Source organism: Stomoxys calcitrans, chromosome 2 (assembly GCF_963082655.1).
Source record: "Stomoxys calcitrans chromosome 2, idStoCalc2.1, whole genome shotgun sequence".
NCBI classification, from domain to species: Eukaryota; Metazoa; Arthropoda; class Insecta; order Diptera; family Muscidae; genus Stomoxys; species Stomoxys calcitrans.
Window position 1 is genome coordinate 81,950,545 of NC_081553.1, and position 19,351 is coordinate 81,969,895.

At 39.4% G+C, this 19,351-nt stretch overlaps 1 long non-coding RNA gene across 3 annotated transcripts in view; it reads right to left on the bottom strand.

The window, feature by feature from the left end:
* The window catches only part of LOC106084922 (uncharacterized), a 132,462-nt gene that overhangs the window by 49,350 nt on the left and 63,761 nt on the right, over window positions 1-19,351 (bottom strand). For all 3 annotated transcript variants that reach the window (XR_009397140.1, XR_001220886.2, XR_001220885.2), the window contains exon 2: window positions 6,039-6,171. This is a non-coding gene — a long non-coding RNA (uncharacterized LOC106084922). The remainder of the gene's footprint in view (window positions 1-6,038; window positions 6,172-19,351) is intronic.

A 19,351-nucleotide genomic window follows, 5' to 3' on the forward strand; every position in this document is an offset into this window, starting at 1 on the left:
TGCTTACTGGTTTTTATTCTGTGTATTGTAGAAGGGGAGCACGCCTAGATGAGCTAGTATATATAATTCACCCGACTTAGGCGTATAAGGCCGTAGTTACTGCATTTTTTAAGCGATTTGCACGAAATTTAGAACAGAAGATTTTAATACCCTATGCAAAGTTTCATAAAAATTGGTTCCGATTTGGGTATAGCCCCGGCAGCCGAGTGTGATAGTGTGCTTGGATTTCCAGTGCAGGGGTCGTGGGTTCGATTCCCGCCAGAAGCCTTGATCTGTCGCTACTGTAATATTACAATGGACTTAAGTGAATCTGGGAAAGGACTGCCACTCATACCTAACCCAACCTAGGTATAGCACGCGTATAAAGAAAGTAGCCGATGTTCAAATATTGGGCTGCTGTGACTGTAGGTTGAAAACTTCAATGGGAGCCATATCAAGTTTTGCCAAAATTCATAGCGCATCTCTTCGGCTTAAGGATGGAAAAAATCCCGATGAAATTAGGTAACACTCTCAATTTAAAAAAAAATATTTTTTTTTTCATTAAATATAATCATATACTGTCTTTGTATATAGAGCAGTAGTCAACCCTTATCAAAATCTCTTACACTATTTCCCATGTTGTTGTCTCAACTGCAACTAACTTTATTAGTAACACATTACCAATGTTTTTTCTCTCTCTTTTTGTTACAATTTCCTACACACAAGTAGTAGGAGGGCTTTAAATAAATGCTAAAATAAAACTAAAAGCTAAAATAAATTATCCAAAAAGTCTGTATGCCCAACACTCTTTGGGGCTTTTAACTTAATACCGTAATTAGTTTTAATGCACACAAAACACTAATTAATTACAAGGACATTAAATATTTGCAAAAAAAAAAAAACAAAAACAAATATACCCACACCACATTCCCACAACAAAAACAAATAAAACACACTCGTAGAGGAACATTAGCGCAGTTGTAAACGCTAATATGGATTTGAAAGTGGCCTAATAACACAACTGTGCCAAAAAGTGAGCAACATATACTAGTTTCAATGCAAAAAAATAGGAACTATTTTGGGGCATTTCAATGTATTACAGATAAAAGTAAATAAAAAAAACGACAAAAGAGAAAGCTCCCTTAGCCTCATGGCAATGGTGGCAGCAATTTTTTTTTGCCACAACGTCCAGGGGTATTAGATGTAGCATTAAATTCAGTGCATCAGATGGTGTGGTCCTTAGTGCGGCTGTGATGCACAAACAACCCATCCTTTGGACGCGGTTGAGTTTTGAACAGTAGGTGAGCTTTTGAAGCGCCGTCCACCATACCACAACACCATATAGCATTATAGGTCTGACAACTGCAGTATATACCCAGTGCATGATACGCGCTCTAAACCACCAACTATTCTCAATGGCTCTCTTGCAGGTGTATAGGGCAAAAATTGCCTTTCTTGCCCTTTCCAAAATGTTGGACGTAAAGTTCAATTTACTTTCCAACAAAACATCCAGGTTTTCAGTAAATGAAACATTCTCTCCTCCCAAAGAGACAGGTGCTAATGTAGGTAACTTGTATCTCCTGCTAAAAAGAACTATTTCTGTTTTGCACGGATTTATACCTTGACCACTTTCGGTAGCCCACTAAGCTGTTGCACGTAGAGCTTTCTGAAGTATATCTCTTAGAGTGCTGGGAAACTTTCTCCTAACCGCAATAGCCACGTCACCATAAGTGGTCACACATTTTTCCTCCATGGATAATAATATATTGTTTATGGCTATATTCCAAAGTAGAGGAGACAGTACACCTCATGGGAGGTGTCCCTCTGCTGACCCACCTTTTTAGATCCATATATCCCAAGCCTGCAGTAGTGCATCTTTAAGTAAGTAAGTCATTAATAAACTTTCTTACGATAGTGTTGATGCGTAGAAACTCCAAAACTTAGGTGAAAGCGTCTTCAATGTCAAGAAATGCTACAGCCCCATAAGTTCAATAAATATATATAGGAGCTATATATATGGGAGATATATATATATGGGTGCTCTTACACGATATTGATGCAATCTTCCATATATGTTAAGATCAATAAAAAAACAAACCGTGACAAATTTTGTGCATATCGGTTTAAAATTGTAGTTAGTACGGCCATTTAAGTGCAAACTGGACGATACATATATATGTGAGCTATATCTAAATCTGAACCGATTTTTACTAAAATAATAATAGCGTACGTCCATGAGCCAAAAAAGTGACTTGTAAGGAATTTCGTGAAGATTGGACAGCAAATACGACCTGTAAATTGATTACAAGAATACATAGACTCACAGACGGACAGACAGTTATGGCTTAATCGAATAAGAAAGTGATTCTGAGTCGATCGGTATACTTATCAATGGGTCCAGATGCTCTTGCAAATAAATGCACAAACTTATAATACCCTGTACCACAGTGGTGATGTAGGCCAGGTCGAATCTTGAGATCTCACCACCATGGATTCTGCTAAAAATGTTTACAAAATAAATTTAGTTGAAGTACAAAATTTTATTCTACATACTAAATGTCTGTCAAACCGGTTTATATGCGAGCTACTTCAGGTTATAGACCATACTTGGCAAATTTATGCAAAATTTCAGCCAAATCGGACAAAAATTGTGGCTTGTAAGGGCTCGGACTGATACATTTATCCAATCCTTAGACCTGTACCGGGTTGACCGGATCCTTAAAGACTGCCTAAACCATATGCTAAGGAACAGGTAGATAAACTGTGGGTCCCCTGACATAAATATAAGGGAGAAAGTGGCACAAGGCAAGCCACAGGGGGGCATCGCCACTACTTTCGGTGACCACCATAAATAACCAATTACGGATGCTGACTGAGGAGGGATTTGAACCCATCTGCTATGCCGACAATGTTATAATAGGTCTTACGGGTATTGATCCAAACCAGCTATGCAGAAGGGCTGAAAGGGTCTTGCATATGGCATATGACTGGTCTAGACCCACGGATCTCAATGTTAACCCAGAAACTGAAACATGACTGTTCACGAGGAAGGCGAAGGTGGGCTAATTTAACGCACAATGTTTCCTCAGCGAAACGATTTCGATATCTGACAAGGTCAAATTCTTAGGTATGGTCTTCGACAAGAAACTTAATTGAACGTGTCACATTCAGGAGCGTACTGAGAAGGCTCACAGATGTTGGGCACTATGTAGACGGGCCGTAGGCTCGAAATAGGACCTGAATCCACTGGCTCTGCAGCAGCGTGATTAGACCAATGCTCACCAAGGCCTTAGTATACAATTTAAGTATAACGCAGCCTCTGCAGCTGTGAGACTTAAGGAGATGGGAGAATGGATAGGATAAGGGACAGGTCATACCATCGCGCTGAATCGAAGCGACGATAGGAAACCTAGGAGGAAAGGAAGAGGTTTCTAATCGGCCACCGGGGTATTGCCATCTAGAAGATCATGCTAAGCAGATGGATCAATGCTAGAGGACAGAGTAGGCCTGGAGGTCGCCATTGAGAACCCAGGGACTGATATCAGTTTTAGACTGCCTGACCATAATATGGTTCTGCAGGCGGAGACCCCGGCGATCACGGAGTGCGTGAGGTGGTGTGGTGCCAACGCGAGGACGTCGAGTGTGAACATCCTTACGGACAGTAAAAAGGCCATAAGGGCAATAACAACTAGGTAACACGGTAAGGTCACGAACAAACTTGCAGTGTAAGAAGGAGATTAACGCCTTCTATGAGGATGGCACAATCCGCATCGTTTGGGTGTCGGGCCATAACGAAGTAAGGGGGAATGAAAAGGCAGACGATTTGGGATTGAAGGCCAGAGGACAATAATCTTGCCAACAATAAACTTGGTTAACCCGACACCTTTCTGGTCGACGCAATCCGAGTTAAGGGCGTGGGCGACGAACGCATGTAACACTGTGGAACAGCGAAGCAGTCGGTAGAACAGCGAAAATCCTATGAGGTGATCCGGATCGTATAACGACGAGGCTATTACTGAAAGGAAATAAGAAGCCGGTCAGTATAGCTTTCTGTATCATAACGGGACACATTTAACTTAGAGCTCACTTATGCAAATTTGGTGCGGCAAGTGATAGCATGTTAAGGGCATGTGGGGGAGCTGATAAGACGTTGGAGCATTTCCTATGTCATTGCCCGATTTTTGAGGCTAAAAGACACCGGTATTTAGGTGGGGACATAGTACCAGACATGACCCAACTTAGACCCGGCATGTGATAGCTGTGAGCCCCACACAAGCTGAAACATTCAAGTCTGATCTGTGTGGTGTTTATTGCTGTTTACGAGAAGCTTAGTTTCGAGCTACCGGGCGCGTCCACAGGTTGCGGATAGTGGAATGCTCCATACGAAGTAGCTGCAACGCCAGTCGCGGATAAGCAGCGGTATCGAGCGGAGAGTCTCAGTGAGAGGCTGGCGGCACCGGCTCTTGCACAAGTACTGAGTGCCTATGATGCTCGATATGACAAGCCAAGTTAATGGCGCCCTTTAATAACCAACGGCCACCCTGTTCCTGCGGCGATCGGGCATTTGGAGCGGAACAAGCTTGCTCACCTACAGGAGCTTGACGAAGATCGCCACCCCCACATGCAGACGTGGCTAAAACAACAACAACCAACTCAGGGGAATGGTATGAAAACAATTAAGGATTTTGTGAGTACCACAGAATTCCTTACTTAACATTTGCTTTTTCGATGTTACTTTTTTTAATTTTTAGAGCGCACAATAGGCCGAATACTGGCTTAGGTATATGTCCATAGTGGCATGGGGCGGATTAACATACGCACCCTCTTTTATACCTAACCTAACCTCATCTAAGGGCTCACTAAGTCAAATTGGGAGATCGGTCTATATGGGAGCTATATGAGGAAATAGAACGATTTGGACCATACTTCGCACAGTTGTTAGGACAAAAATTGCGGCATCCAGGGGCTCAAGAAAGTCAAATCAGGAGATCGGTTTATATGGAAGCCCAATCAGGTTATAGACCGAATTGGACCACATTTGGCACAGTTTTAAGTCAAATCGGATAAAATTGCGGCTTTCAGGGACTCAAGAAGTCAGATCGGGAGATCGGTTTCTATGGGAGCTATATCCAAATCTAAGCCGATATGGCCCATTGGCAATCTCAACGACTTACATTAAAAGTAAGTATCTGTGAAAAATTTCAAGCAGCTAGCTCTACGCGTTCGACCGCCATAGTGATTCCGGCAAACGAACGGACGGACATGGCTAGATCGACTCATATCGATCTGTCGAGGCGATCAAGAATATGGGGTCTTAGATCAATATTTCGTGGTATTATAAACGGAATGATTAAATTATTATACCCTCATTCTATGGTGAAGGGTATCAAAATATTTTCTACAATTAATAAATTTTTATATTTTCAAATTAAGTCAACTTTGTTTTTAGTATGTTGTCGTCCACTAGCATAAAATATCCAAACTAATTAAAAATTTTGTATTTTTTTTTTAATTTACTTATAATCCTTCATTTTACTTATACATTAAGTTCTCTTTTTATAAAAATGCTTAATGAATTGTAGGGAAGCCATAAAAGACCAAATTGGTTTGGCCAGACCATCTGCGCTGCCTAGATTGAACATCATACTCATTTTTTTTTCTTACAGTTTTGATTTGTCTCCATAATTGAAAATTTATTGAAAAATTATTGAGCCAGTATTGTAAGCATTTTGTTTTGAGTATAATATTCGATAAAATTCATGTTATATTGGGTTGCCCAAAAAGTAATTGCAGATTTTTCATATAGTCGGCATTGACAAATTTTTTCACAGCTTGTGACTCTGTAATTGCATTCTTTCTTCTGTCAGTTATAAGCTGTTACTTTTAGCTTGCTTTAGAAAAAAAATGTAAAAAATGTATATTTGATTAAAGTTCATTCTATGTTTTATTAAAAATGCATTTACTTTCTTTTAAAAAATCCGCAATTACTTTTTGGGCAACCCTAATTTTTTTTTTAAAAAAGCTTCCCCAAAAATATGGATATATGAAATTAAAAATACCTTTTTCTCGCGGAAATTTTTGTAAGGACTGTTTTGTTGCAAAATCGAAACGTTGAAACATTTCACGGAATCCATTCATATGTTGTGCAGGCTACCACTTAGTAAATGTGTGAATAGGGTGGGCAAAAAGGAACTGAAAAGAAAAAAAACTAAAAAATTAAAAAAATGTCAATAATTTAAAATATAATAGTTGTGTTTGTTTGATTTTTCTTTTTAATATCACGAAAGACATGGCTGCACTCAACCAAATTTGTTATTCAAAATAGCAAAAATGTTTGCTAAAACAGCAGTTTTTGTCTGCTAAACTTACTGCTGTTTCAGCAAACATTGTGCTGCTGTATTAGCAAACATTTCGGTCAGCTATATCAGCAACCAAAATCTGATGTTTTATCTATCAAAACACAAAAGTTTCGTTGGCTTGGTCATGTTGTCAGAATGAATGAAAGGGGCTTTTCGTCGTCCCGCAAACCGAAAAGATCAAATAGCGAAAGATATCTTTAAACTTGGTGCCAGAGATTTTAGAAGAACACTATTCTAAGTTCGGCTAATTGGACAAATGTTCTGTCAAAGCCAATTAAAGTAAAGTTAGTATTTTGTGTCGCTCTGCGACTCATCTTTCCATTGACTTTCTTATCATATCTTATCTTATCATTGCTCAGACGTAGTCAAGACTTAATTTAAGGGATGTAATTTCGCAGATTGAAGCGAAGAGTTCTCCAAGGTAACATCTTCAACACCGGTTATCCTACCACAGCTGTCTTCCCAGTTCACATTTGGACTAACTCGATGAGGAGACAAAGATCTCCTCTTCAAATACAAGGTTAGGTTACTTTTGAAACAATGTGATAAAGGACCTGGACACTAGGTTGACAATTTTTTATTTCTTTGTTCCAAACTGTAACCCCTTTCCTACAGAATGCACGCTAAAATTACTTGACCCATGCACACATTTCTTTCCGCACACTTTAATCACACAAACACACTCAAAAGAGCATCGTGGTGGCCCACATTTAGTTGAGGTGAGAATATATTCGTACAATTTGTTGCTGTTAAACTTTTTTCTTCTTATTCATTTTTCGTTGTTTGTTTTTGGGGTTTCATATGAAGGCACACCAACTCACACACACACACACTAGCAAATATGCAGTCGGATTAATAAGTGAAAATTATGGTACTCTGTGGAAACATAAAACATTTACTTTTTTGTGTGTTTGGTCCAGAGATGGCATTTGTTGTTTTTGTTATATTTGCTCCTTCTGTTTGAACACTTTTTGTCGACCAGATGGATATTTTTATGGGTTTGTCACTTTGCCAAGTTATATAAAAATATGAGTGGAGCAGAAACGGCTACAGTGGGAGGGGGGGATAATGGATTTACTTAAATATGACACAAGGAAATAGAAAATAAACGAGAAATTTTTTTAAAAACTTCATAATTAGATTCTGTTTGAAAAATTTCGTCGAACTTTAATTTTTTTAGAAAACTTGCGGAACCGGGCCCACTCTTCTTTAACGTTTGCATTTTATTTGAGCCTTATATTGCAATGGTCGATATATTAGTCGCGTTTTGGTAGTTTTAAGATGGGGACATTTCGCTCCGAATGTGGATATCGAATTCATGTATTTGAAACGCAGAGGTAAGCAAGTCTGCCAATGATGCTAAACGCGTTAATTCGGTTTGAAGTGTATTTCTGGAAGTGAGGTGGCCACCTAAAAACTTGGCCCTTAAAGTAAATATCAGCTTCGTCCTATACTCTCATATTGCCATGGTCGATAAGATGACCTGTTTCATTTCTGCCCTATATTGTGGTGATTGGTCTATATATCCATTTTAGGGGGAGTGCTTTTTGTAGGTGGGATGGTGCTTCAGACATTCTCCCAAAATATGGGTACTCCCAAATACCTTTCATCGCCATGGTCCACAAATACGTACAATTTCTAGCGTGTGTTGGGCTGGGGCTGACACTTCGCCTCATTGCCAAAAAATAGGTATCAAATTCGTTCTATACTCCCAAAAACCTTTCATTTGAGCCCAATATTGCTGTTTGTAAAACAAGCGCTTTGGGGCTTACCCACGAACACTTGGCCTCAAAACTAAATTCCTTTTCAACTCCCAAATACCTACTATTTGAGTCCCATATTGTCATGATCGTCCAAAAAACCTATTTTAGGTGATTTTGGGGTTGGGGCGGCCCGCTCCAGTTACTTGGACCCAACTTTTAATATCAAATTCGTACTCTACTCCTAAATACCTTTCATTTGAGTCCCATATTGTCGCGATCGGTCTACTTTAATGTTTGGGTAGTACTTTTGGGTTAGGGGGGGAGGGTCCGCTCCCCTTCCGATATCAAAAAATTATGTAGCCTATGTCTCCTTCCACAGCAACCTACACAATTTATGAAAAATTCCAGATAATCGGTTCAGCTGTCTTTGAGTCTAAACGGAACAGACAAACACAAATTGATTTTTATATATAAGACTAGCTGGACCGGTGTGCTTCGCTATACCCTTAAGTGTTTCTGGTCTTCTTTTGATATGGTCCAAATTTTAATATAATTTATATTCGCATATAACTCTCAAATACCTTTTGTTGAAATTTCATGTTGTTGCCTTTGGTACACATGACCTTTGGGGTGGTCACCCTACTCGTGGGGAATTGATCCAGAATGACAATTTTCGTATTTTACTCTTAAATACTTTTCGTTTGAGTCCCATATTGTGCCGAACCGTGTGCATGTCCATTTCGGACATAATTTTATAATTGGGTGACCCGCCTCGGAATAGACCCCAAGTTTTTATATAGGTTTTATATTCTACTCTCAAGTAGCTTTCGTTTGAATCTCATATAGTTCCGATTTGCCCACATGTCCGTTGGGGATGGTTTTTGGGTTGGAGCGGCCACCGGGGAATTTTACCCCAAATTTTTATATAAGTTTCGTATTCTACTTCGAATTTCCTTTCAATTGATACCCATATTGCTTCAATCGGTAAATATGTCATTTTTGGTCCAATTTTGGGGTTGGTGCATGCCCCAAACACTTAAGATCAAATTTTTATATCAATTTTGTTATCTATTTTTTAATTCCTTTCATATGAGTTCCATATTATCCCAATCGGTTAACATATCCGTTTGTGTGATTTTTGGGTTGCCATAAGGAGACATTCAATATTTCAATTAAATCGATGCAGCTATCTCCACGATCTGGCATTTTTGAAAATTGCGTTTAAGGGGAGGGTCCGCCCCCTTACGGATATTCACATTTTGGGAGGGGTTTAGGGGAGTAGGAGGGTCCCCATTAATTGAACATATTTTTTAATGTCATACTCGTAATACACTACCGAATACTTTTCCTTTAATGATCGCCAATATGCCAATTTTGGACGGCCCACTATGTACTTGGAGCCAATTTTTAGTTACATATTCATACTTAATTCCCGTATGCCTTTTATTTGAGTCCCATACTGCCGCAATCAGTACAATTTTAATTTCGGACGGTACTTTTGGGGTGGTTTTGTGCTCGTGGCAGACACCTAGACAATTGAATCCAATTTTTACTATCGCATGCGTTCTCTACTCCCGCATACCTTTCCTTTGAGTTCCATATTATCCTGAGCAACCAACTTTTGATTTTGGGCGGCACTTATGGAGCGGGTTTGGGCTTGGGATGGTCCTCTCGGCACCGAATTCGTATTCGTCTACTCCCGGACACCTTTCTTTTGAGTCCCATATCTTCCCTATTGGTCCACTTATATTTTTGGGTGGTGTTTTTGGGGGTTAGAGGGAGGGAATCATAGAAGATTTCGTCAATATTGAATTTTTATAGAAAATTTCGACAAAAAAAGTTTGCTAAAAACAGCAACACTGTCTGCTAAATATTTGTAGTTAATTTTGCTGCTATTATAGCAGTTGTTCTGCTATTACAGCAGTCTGGAGATCGGTCTTTATATCGGCTATATATAACTAAATTACGAACAATTTATGAGATCAAAAGGTCAGGTTTATGTACAGAGAATACGAAATCATCAAAAATTTTTTGGAAAATTTTTTCATTACAGTAAGTAACTGAAATTTTATAAATACCCAAATAATTACCCAAAAAGGTATTCATTGGGTATTTACCTAATATATATCCAATCATTGGGTATTTACCCGGTAGAAACCCATCTCTATAAATGTCTCCAGCAGAAGGAAGAGATAACCACCACTGAAAAATTTGTCTGATGTTCTCACCAAGATTCGAAATGCTAACATCTGCGCAGAAAGAAACGTTACAAAATTTTTTCAATTAAAAAGTTAATTGAAAATAAAAATTATTCAATTAAAACCTTAATTTAATCAATCATTTCCTAACAAAACTTTAATAGTTTACAATTACGATCGTGATTGAAATGTAGGCAATTTTCTATTAAAAAAATAATTGTATCAATCATTTTTTTAATTGAATCAGCACTTTTTCAATTGCAGTCATTATTGAAATTTGTATCATTTCAATCAAAATATTAATTGAGTCAACCATTTACTACCACTTTAGTATAGGGTATTTGAACTTTGTGCATTTATTTTCAACGCCAAGAAGTATAAGAGCTAGACCCATTAATCGGCTTAGAATCACTTCCTGATTTGATTTAGCTATGTCCGTCTGTCTGTCAGTCCACGTATTCCTTTAACCAAGGTACAGGTCGCATTTGTTGTCCGATTGTCATGAAATGTTGCACAAGTCTCTCTCTCTCTCTTAATCCAAGGACGAAAGCTATTAATTTTGAAAAAAAATCGGATCAGATTTAGATATAACTCCCATACATATTTTTCGCCCGATATGTAAAATTTAGCCTAAGATGTTTTACTTGACGTCCTGGTAGGTGTGCTAAATATCATCAAAGTCAGTCCAGATTTAGATAAAGATTTCATCTGATATGGCATTTTAAGGCTGTAGTAGCCACAATTTCGGTCTGATCTTTACAAAATTCAGCACGAGATATTGTATTTGACGTCCCAAAACTTTAAATATACCAAAATCAACCGTTCATTATCACATGAAAAGTCTTGGACTGGTGAAAAAGCTTGATATTTAGGTACCACATGTATTGAAAGAAATTCATTTAACAAACCGAAGAATCAACGCTTGTGATATGCACCTTAAACGCGATGAATTCGATCCGTTTTTAAAACGAATCATAACTGGAGATGAAAAATGGATTGTTTACAACAACGCTAGTCGAAAACGATCATGGTCCAAGCATGGTGAACCAGCTCAAACCACTTCAAAGGCTGATATCCACCAAAAGAAGGTTATGCTGTCTGTTTGGTGGAATTGGAAGGGTGTGGTATATTTTGAGCTGCTTCCAAGGACCCAAACGATTAATTCGGATGTTTACTGTCAACAATTGGACAAATTGAATACAGCCATCAAGGAGAAGCGACCAGAATTGGTCAATCGTAGAGGTGTCATATTCCACCAGGACAACGCTAGACCGCACACATCTTTGGTCACTCGCCAAAAACTGAGTGAGCTTGGCTGGGAACTTTTGATGCATCCACCATATAGCCCTGACCTTGCACCATCAGACTACCATTTATTTCGATCTTTGTAGAACTCCTTAAATGGTAAAACTTTCGGCAATGATAAGGCTATAAAATCGCACTTGGTTCAATAACCTTTTGCCAGGAAGATGGCAAAAGGTTATCGAACAAAATGGCAATTATATATTTGATTAAAGTTCATTCTAAGTTTTATTAAAAATGCATTTACTTTCTTTTAAAAATTCCGCAATTACTTTTTGTGCAACCCAATATTTTATCCGAAACGAGCTTTAACGGCTGTAGTAGCCACAATTTTGGTCCAATCTTTACAAAATTTAGAACGAGATGTTTTATTAGATGTACCAATACGTGTGCGAAACTTCATTAACATCCAATCAGATTTTGATATGGCTCCTATATGTATCTTCCATCCGTTATGGCCCTTTAAGGCTGTAGTAGTCACAACTTAGGTCCTAAGAAATAAGACTTTCTCATTAGAAAATCTTACAAGGTTATATTCAATAATGCAAAAGGTATGCAAAATTCAAGTCCGACTAGATTGCAACATAGGTTCCAAGTATTAAAATTAGGCAAACTCGGTGGTGTAGGGTACTATATAGTCGGCCCGACTTTTTCCTCTTCTTACTGGTTTTTTAAATAGAACCTTAACATTTTGTTAAATTTCTATAATTATGATCATATTCCTATTTTCAATGTCTTCAATTAATTTTTTAGTTGTATCAATTGCCATTTTTTATTTTTTTCTGTGTGTGCAACGGTGGCCTCGATGCCACCCAGTTCATCCATCAGATTAGCCTTTCCCCTAGAGCAATATCCGTTTCTACGCACCTGCCTTTGCATATGGCATAGAGTGATATGCAACCCGGTTTTTGCTGTTATATCCACACATGCAATGTTCAGTGTAATATACCTTCCAATCCTATCTCTGTTGCCATAGATGTAGGTCGCAATATATGGGAATCCCGCGCTATGCTATGAGAGAGAGCGACCACCAACCAACCAACCAATCCACACACATGTATGGTTGGGTTACAAAGTAACCATTTAACATTTTGGTGATGCTGTGTTGTCTTTTTTTTTTTATTCTTGCCCATCTCATCTGATGACCCCATGCTTGGGATAACTACAACAAAGACGCTTTACGCATTAAAACTATTTGCTGTATTTTTTTTTTTTTTTTTTGATGTGAGGGTACTGAACGCGTTAAGTGCGAAACCCCATTTGGTAGAACTTCAAAGCCCGGTTCAGTGAGTTTGAGTTGAGAAATTAAATAAAATAAAAAACTTCATTTTAATTTATATTTATATGAGTGGACAAACGAGGTTGACTACAGGAATTAGGGTACATGTAAAGAAAATTTAGCCGAAATTATCTATGGAAATGAAAAGGATAAGTGCATCGTCAACCATTCTGAAGCCAAACATGACTTGAAACACGAAACTGCCTTTCGAAGCAATAAAGCAAGGGAATTATTTTTCTCATTTAGACTATTTTTGTCTCAGCTTAAAATATTGATGATTGGGTAATTCGTCGAAAAATGCCGCTGAAGAAAGGATGGAATCACAGAAACTGCAGTCCTTTCGACCAAATTTTTGAAAGTATTTTTGATTTTATTAATAAAAAAAACTAATCACTAAGTTAGACAACCATTGGTTTGATAGTTACCCGTGTGGCAAATGCCAGCCAAAAAAAAGCTGATCTTGAACGCATGGACACCAAAAAGAACTATGAGAAAACAAGTAAGAGTGTGCTGAGTTCGGCTGGGCCGAATCTTATATACCCTCCAGCATGGATCGAATTTGACGAGTTCTTTGCGCGGTATCACTTTTTAGGCAACAAAGAATAATGGATAATAATTGTTATGCTATTGGAGTCCGATTCGGACTGGTTAGGTTAGGGCCTTGTAGGGGCTCAAGAAGCATAATCGGTTTATATGGGAGCTGTATGAGGGAAAAGATCGAATCGGACGTATGCTGAAGTTCATGGACGAAGCCGTTGTACAAAATCCCAGATCGATATATATAGCAACTATATCAGATTATGAACCGATTTGAACCATACTTAGGAAGTCATAACAAAACACTTCATGCAAATTTTCAGCCAAATCGATTAAGAATTGCGCCCTCAAGAAGCCTATGAAGTCAAAATCCCAGATCGGTTCACATGGCCGCTATATCAGGTTATGGATTGATTTGAACCATACTTAGCACAGTTGTTGGAAGTCATAACAAAACACTTCATGCTCAATTTCAGCCAAATCGGATAAGAATTGCGCCCTCTAGTGGCTCAAGAAATCAAAAGCCAAGATCGGTTTACATGGCAACTATATCAGGTTATGAATCGATTTGAACCATTCTTAGCACAGTTGATGGAATTCATAACAAAACACCCCATGCAAAATTTCAGCAAAATCGGATGGGAATTTCGCCCTCTGGAGGCTCAAGAAGTCGAGACCCCAGATCGGTTTATATGACAGCTGTATCAGATTATGGACAGATTTTAACCATACCTAGCAAATATGTTAGAAGTCATAACGAAACACTTTATGTAAAATTTCCGCCAGATCGGATATGTATTGCGCCCTCTAGTGGTTTAAGAAACCAAGACCCAAGATGGGTTTATACGGCAGCTATATCAGGTTGTGAACCGATGTCAACCATACCTAGCACATGATAGAAGTCATAACAAAACATCTTAAAAGGCACACCACAGGGGGTATCGCCACTCCTATGGGTGACCACCATAAATGACCTATTACGGCTGCTGACTAAGCAGGGATTTGAACCCGTCTTCTACGCAAACGATCTTATAATACTTCTAAGGGATAAGGATTCGAACCAGCTATGCAAAAGGGCCGAAATGGTCTTGGAGATGGCATATGACTGGGCTAGAACCAGGGGTCTCAATGTTAACCCAGAGTAGACTGAAATCTCCATGTTCACGAGGAGGACGAAGGTGGGCCAATTTGACGCACCACGTTTCCTCATTAGAACGATTTCGATATCTAACAAGGTCAAATACTTAGGAGTGATCTTGGACAGGAAACTGAATTGGAAGTGTCACATTCAGGAGCATACCGAGAAGGCTCACAGACGTTGGGCACTATGTAGGCCCATAGGCTCGAAATGGGGCCAGAATCCGAAGATAGTCCACTGGCGTAGAGCCAGTGTACTATATTCAAGGAGCGTAATTGGAAAAAAAGTACAACGTAAGGACAATACAACAGGTTTAGGGAACATGTTGTCTTGGCATAGGCGGTGAGCGATGAGGACCACAACCACTAAGGCACTGGAGAATATTCTAGATATACGACCCATAAACATACAGATTAAGGGCGAGGCAGCCATTGCGGCCATGAGACTTAAGGGAGATGGAAGAATGGATTGAGGATAGGTGCAGCCCGTACCATCGCGATATAATCGAGGCGACGATGGAAAACCTGGAAGGATTGGAAGAAGATACCTGAAACGACACTTGAGGTGGAGTGCGAGGCACTGCTGCCAGCGGCACAATCTTGGATTGACGGAAACCAAGTATTGCCATCTGGAAGATCATGTTAAACGGATGGATCAAAGCTAGAGGACAGAGTGGGCCTGGGGGTCTTTATTGAGAACCCAGGGACTGAGATCTGTTTAGGACTGCCTGACCAAAAAATGGGCCTGCAGGCGGAGATACGGGCAATCACGGAATGCGTGGGGTGACGTGGTGTTAACGTAAGGACGTCGAGGACAATAAGGGCAATAACAACCAGGATGGTAAGATCACGAATAGTCTTGGAATGTAAAGAGATTAACGGCTTTTCTGAGGATGGCACGATGCGCATCGTTTAGGTTGTTGCTGTTGTTGCCACATTTTCAAGTGGTGGTGGCGATCCTCGTCAAGCTCCATTGGGTGAGCAAGATCTTTCCGGTCCAAAGGATCGATCGCCGAAGGAACAGAGTGGCTATTGAGCCAATAACTCGCCTAGTCATCATAGGCACACAGTATTTGTGCAAGAGCCGGTGCCGCCTGGACTCCCACTGAGACTCTCCGCTCGATACCGCTGATTGTCCGAGATTGCCAATGTAACCACACCGTTTGGAGCATTCCACTATCCATAACCTGTGGACGCACCCGGTCGCTCGCAGCTAAGTTTCTCGTGACAGCAATGAACACCACACAAATTGGAGCCTGTTTGGTGCTCACAGCTATCCGGTGCGTTGGAACATCGTTTGGATGCCGGGCCATAGCGGAGTAACTAGGAATAAGAAAGCAGACGATATGGCAGTGAACGCCAGAGAACTAGAAATGCCATCAATAAACTTGGTTAACCCGAAGCCTTTCAGGTCGACGCAGTCCGAGTTAAGGGCGTGGGCGACGAATGCGCATGTAACCATATGGAATGGCAAAGCAGTCGATAGGACGGCGAAAATCCTAAGGGGGGATCCTGGTCGAGAGAAAACGAAGCTATTACTGAAAGGAAGTAAGAAAGAAGTCAATATAGCTTTCGGTATCATAATAGGACACATAGGACAACGAGCGCACTTATGTTAAATCGGTGCTGCAAGTGATAGCATGCACCCTCTTTTCAACCTATCCTAACCTATCGCACGGTGCCTCGCGGTCACTGAGCTTACCTTGAATCGAGCAGCACTCATTGTTATGTGAGAAGTTTGACCCTGCTACTTAATGAAATGTTCATGGGAATTTGCATTTTATTGCGTCTAGATAATGAATATATGAATTTGATCCAAATCGATTAATGGAATCGAGATTCGGGCGTTAATTAGCTGAAGGAATTAAGAATAGATACTTGGTATTCAATATCCCCGACTTCAGACTACTCAAGCACAACTTAAGGCCTTTAAGAGCTCAACAAGTTAAACTGGATGAAAGGTTAATGTTTTGTACACCAAATCGATCCAAAACTGAACCTTCTAGGGACTTAAGAATTGAAATCGAAGATCTCGGTTTAATTTTGTTAGGGCTATTTACATCCGTTTTGATGTAAATGTTAGAGTTGCTATATATATACTCTATAAACGAAATGACAGGAAAATCAATTAGAAACTGAGGATTCTAAGAGATGAAAAAATCCCGAAATCAAGGATGAGCTTTTATGGGGGATTTATCTTATATAAACCGTTTATCGCACATCTAAGTTCTGAGACCCAACAATCAAGAATATTGTCTTGACTTTCTAAGTCGATTCAGCCGTCCGCCTGTCTTTCGAAAGCATACTAACTTTCGAAGGAGTAAAGCTAGGCGCTTGAAATTTTGCACAAATACTTTCTATTAGTGTAAGTCTGTTGGTAAGGTTCATGATTTTATATAGCTTCCCTTTAAACCGATTTCTAACCTTGAATTCTTGAGCCTCTAGAAGGAGCAGTTCTTGTCCGATTTGGTTGAAATTTTATATGAGGTATTTTGTTTTGACTTCTAACAATTGTGCCAAGTATGATCCAAATCGATTCATAACTTGATTTAGCTACCATATGAAACTATCTTCAGATTTGACTTCTTGAGGGCACAAACCGATTTGCCTGAAAATTTCCACGTAAAGTTTTGCTATGGCTTTCAACAGCCGTATCAAAACGATCCATAACCTGATATAGCTCCTATATAAACCGATCCCCGATTTGACTTCTTGAGCCTTAGAAGGCGCAATTGTTATCCAATTTGGCTGAAATTTTGAAAAATGGCATTCTATTATGACTTCTAATAGTCATATATTTGAAAAAAGTCATTCAAAGAAGGTGTGACGCTTCTCGTGTTAAAATTGAAATACAATCATTTTCATTTAGGACACCTTTTCTTTTTACCCTCGTTTCCTCAATGTTGTTATTTTTTGCCCGTTATCCTTATGCGGTTTGTTAGTTACTTTGTGTTACTGCCACCACCCATCTGGACAGATTAATATTTATGGATTTTTGGCTTTTAGCTAAACTTTGCTTTTGTCCTGAGTTGAGTTGACGCTTGGGATGCGATGCGTTCAGCTACGTTTCTCGCTCTCTCTTTGTTTTTTTTTTTTTTTTGTAATGTGGCTTTCAATTGAACTAATGATCCTTGTTTGAAGTGTATGCGAAAGGACACTGGCAACAACAGTAACAACCAAACAACTTCCACAGCATCAGCGTCAGCATCATCTACAACAAAACGGTAGCCACCAGCCAGAAAGCAGAAAGTTAATAGTGAAAGTGTTTTATAGTTTTGTTTTCAGTTTGGCGTTGATGGTCTATTAAAGTCTTATTATAACATTAAAACTTTTTTTTGGGTTCAGCATTAATGCTGCATGATGGTCCGGGCTCTGGCTTCTCCTTTTTCTCCTCCCCTCTGCACTTAACCAAATGGACTTTGTCCCAGTAAAAAGGGGAGAGAAATTTATTTTAAGCTTAAATCGCATATTAATTTATTAACATTTGGGGAATTCAAAGAGGTGGGGATTTAAATGTGTGTAAACACATACACATTCATAATGGGCTCATATGTCCCATATAGTTTTTTTTTGGTGTTTTGGTTAATATATGCTATTTTCCCTTTTTTACCTCCAAGTTAACACAAACAACAATTTAAGGCTGTAAAAGAGTTAAATTAATTGTCGGAAATTGTAAATTGTGATGTCATAAAAGTCGTAATTGCCCCTATTGCCTAGTTATTTGATTTGTGTTTAAGTTACGTGTTGCAGCACTTGAAGGATATTTTTGGGTGCAAAGTGTAGGGAGAGGGAATGTCATGTAACAAAAACCCCATTTGGACATTAAATACCTTTCTTTGTTTGCTTTCTAAACAATGAGATTTTAATGACCTAGATGACCCACATGTTGAACAACCTACAAAAAAGTAAAAATGTGCCAAGTTTGGTCGGTAGGGGTCTTGGGTATCCAACACCATAGATTTTGCCAAAAATGTTCACTCATTGAGGCTGCTAAAGACTCAAGAAGTCAAATCGGGGTATCGATTCAAACGAGGCTGCACATATTTATGCACCTATCTAGAAAGAATTTGCTTCCAGTAGCTTGGGTTAGGTTATAGTGACAAGTCCTAATGGTGTTTAATGCAGGCACCTGTCGTGTTGGCTCAATCCTGCAGGACTTTTAACCCCGGGTGAATGCTATGCGTCCACCTATGCCCCCACACATAGACTAGATAGTTGCAGAGAAAAGGATGAACAGGGTCTCTGACTACCTAGCCCGAGACCGATTTGAGATTCTCAGCATTCCTTTTCCCGACAGAGGAATTGGGCAGCTAACCCAAATCCGGTCCTTGCATTTGGGGAAAGGGGGTCGAAGTGCGTGGCGAAATGTTTGGAAACCCTGAATTAGAGGACAAATATGCCAAAGGGTTCGGCCTTGGCGAGCGAACCGGCTAAGGGTATCGTATACGAGGCTTGTCTTTTATATTTCAGGATTTGAGAAGAAAAACAATTTTAATCATCTAAAACCGCTTTATTGTTTTCCAAAATATTCCCCATTAAGATCTATACACTTTTGCATGCGTTTGAATCAATTGTCACACCACTTTTACAACTCTGATTGAGGTATCTTCAAAACATACATTTTGAACGCTTCAGCCGCTTCTTCAGATGTCGAAGATTGACCTCTCATTTTATATTTTACGTACGGGAATAAAAAGGAGTCATTCGGTGCCAAGTCAGGACTATACGGCGGATGAGTCATCAATTCGATGTTTTGAGTGCTTAAATATGGAGTTGTTTGGGCCGATGTGTGAGAGCTCGCATTGTTGTGGTGAAGAGTGATCCGTCTTCGGCGGTTAATTTTCCCGATTTCTTGGA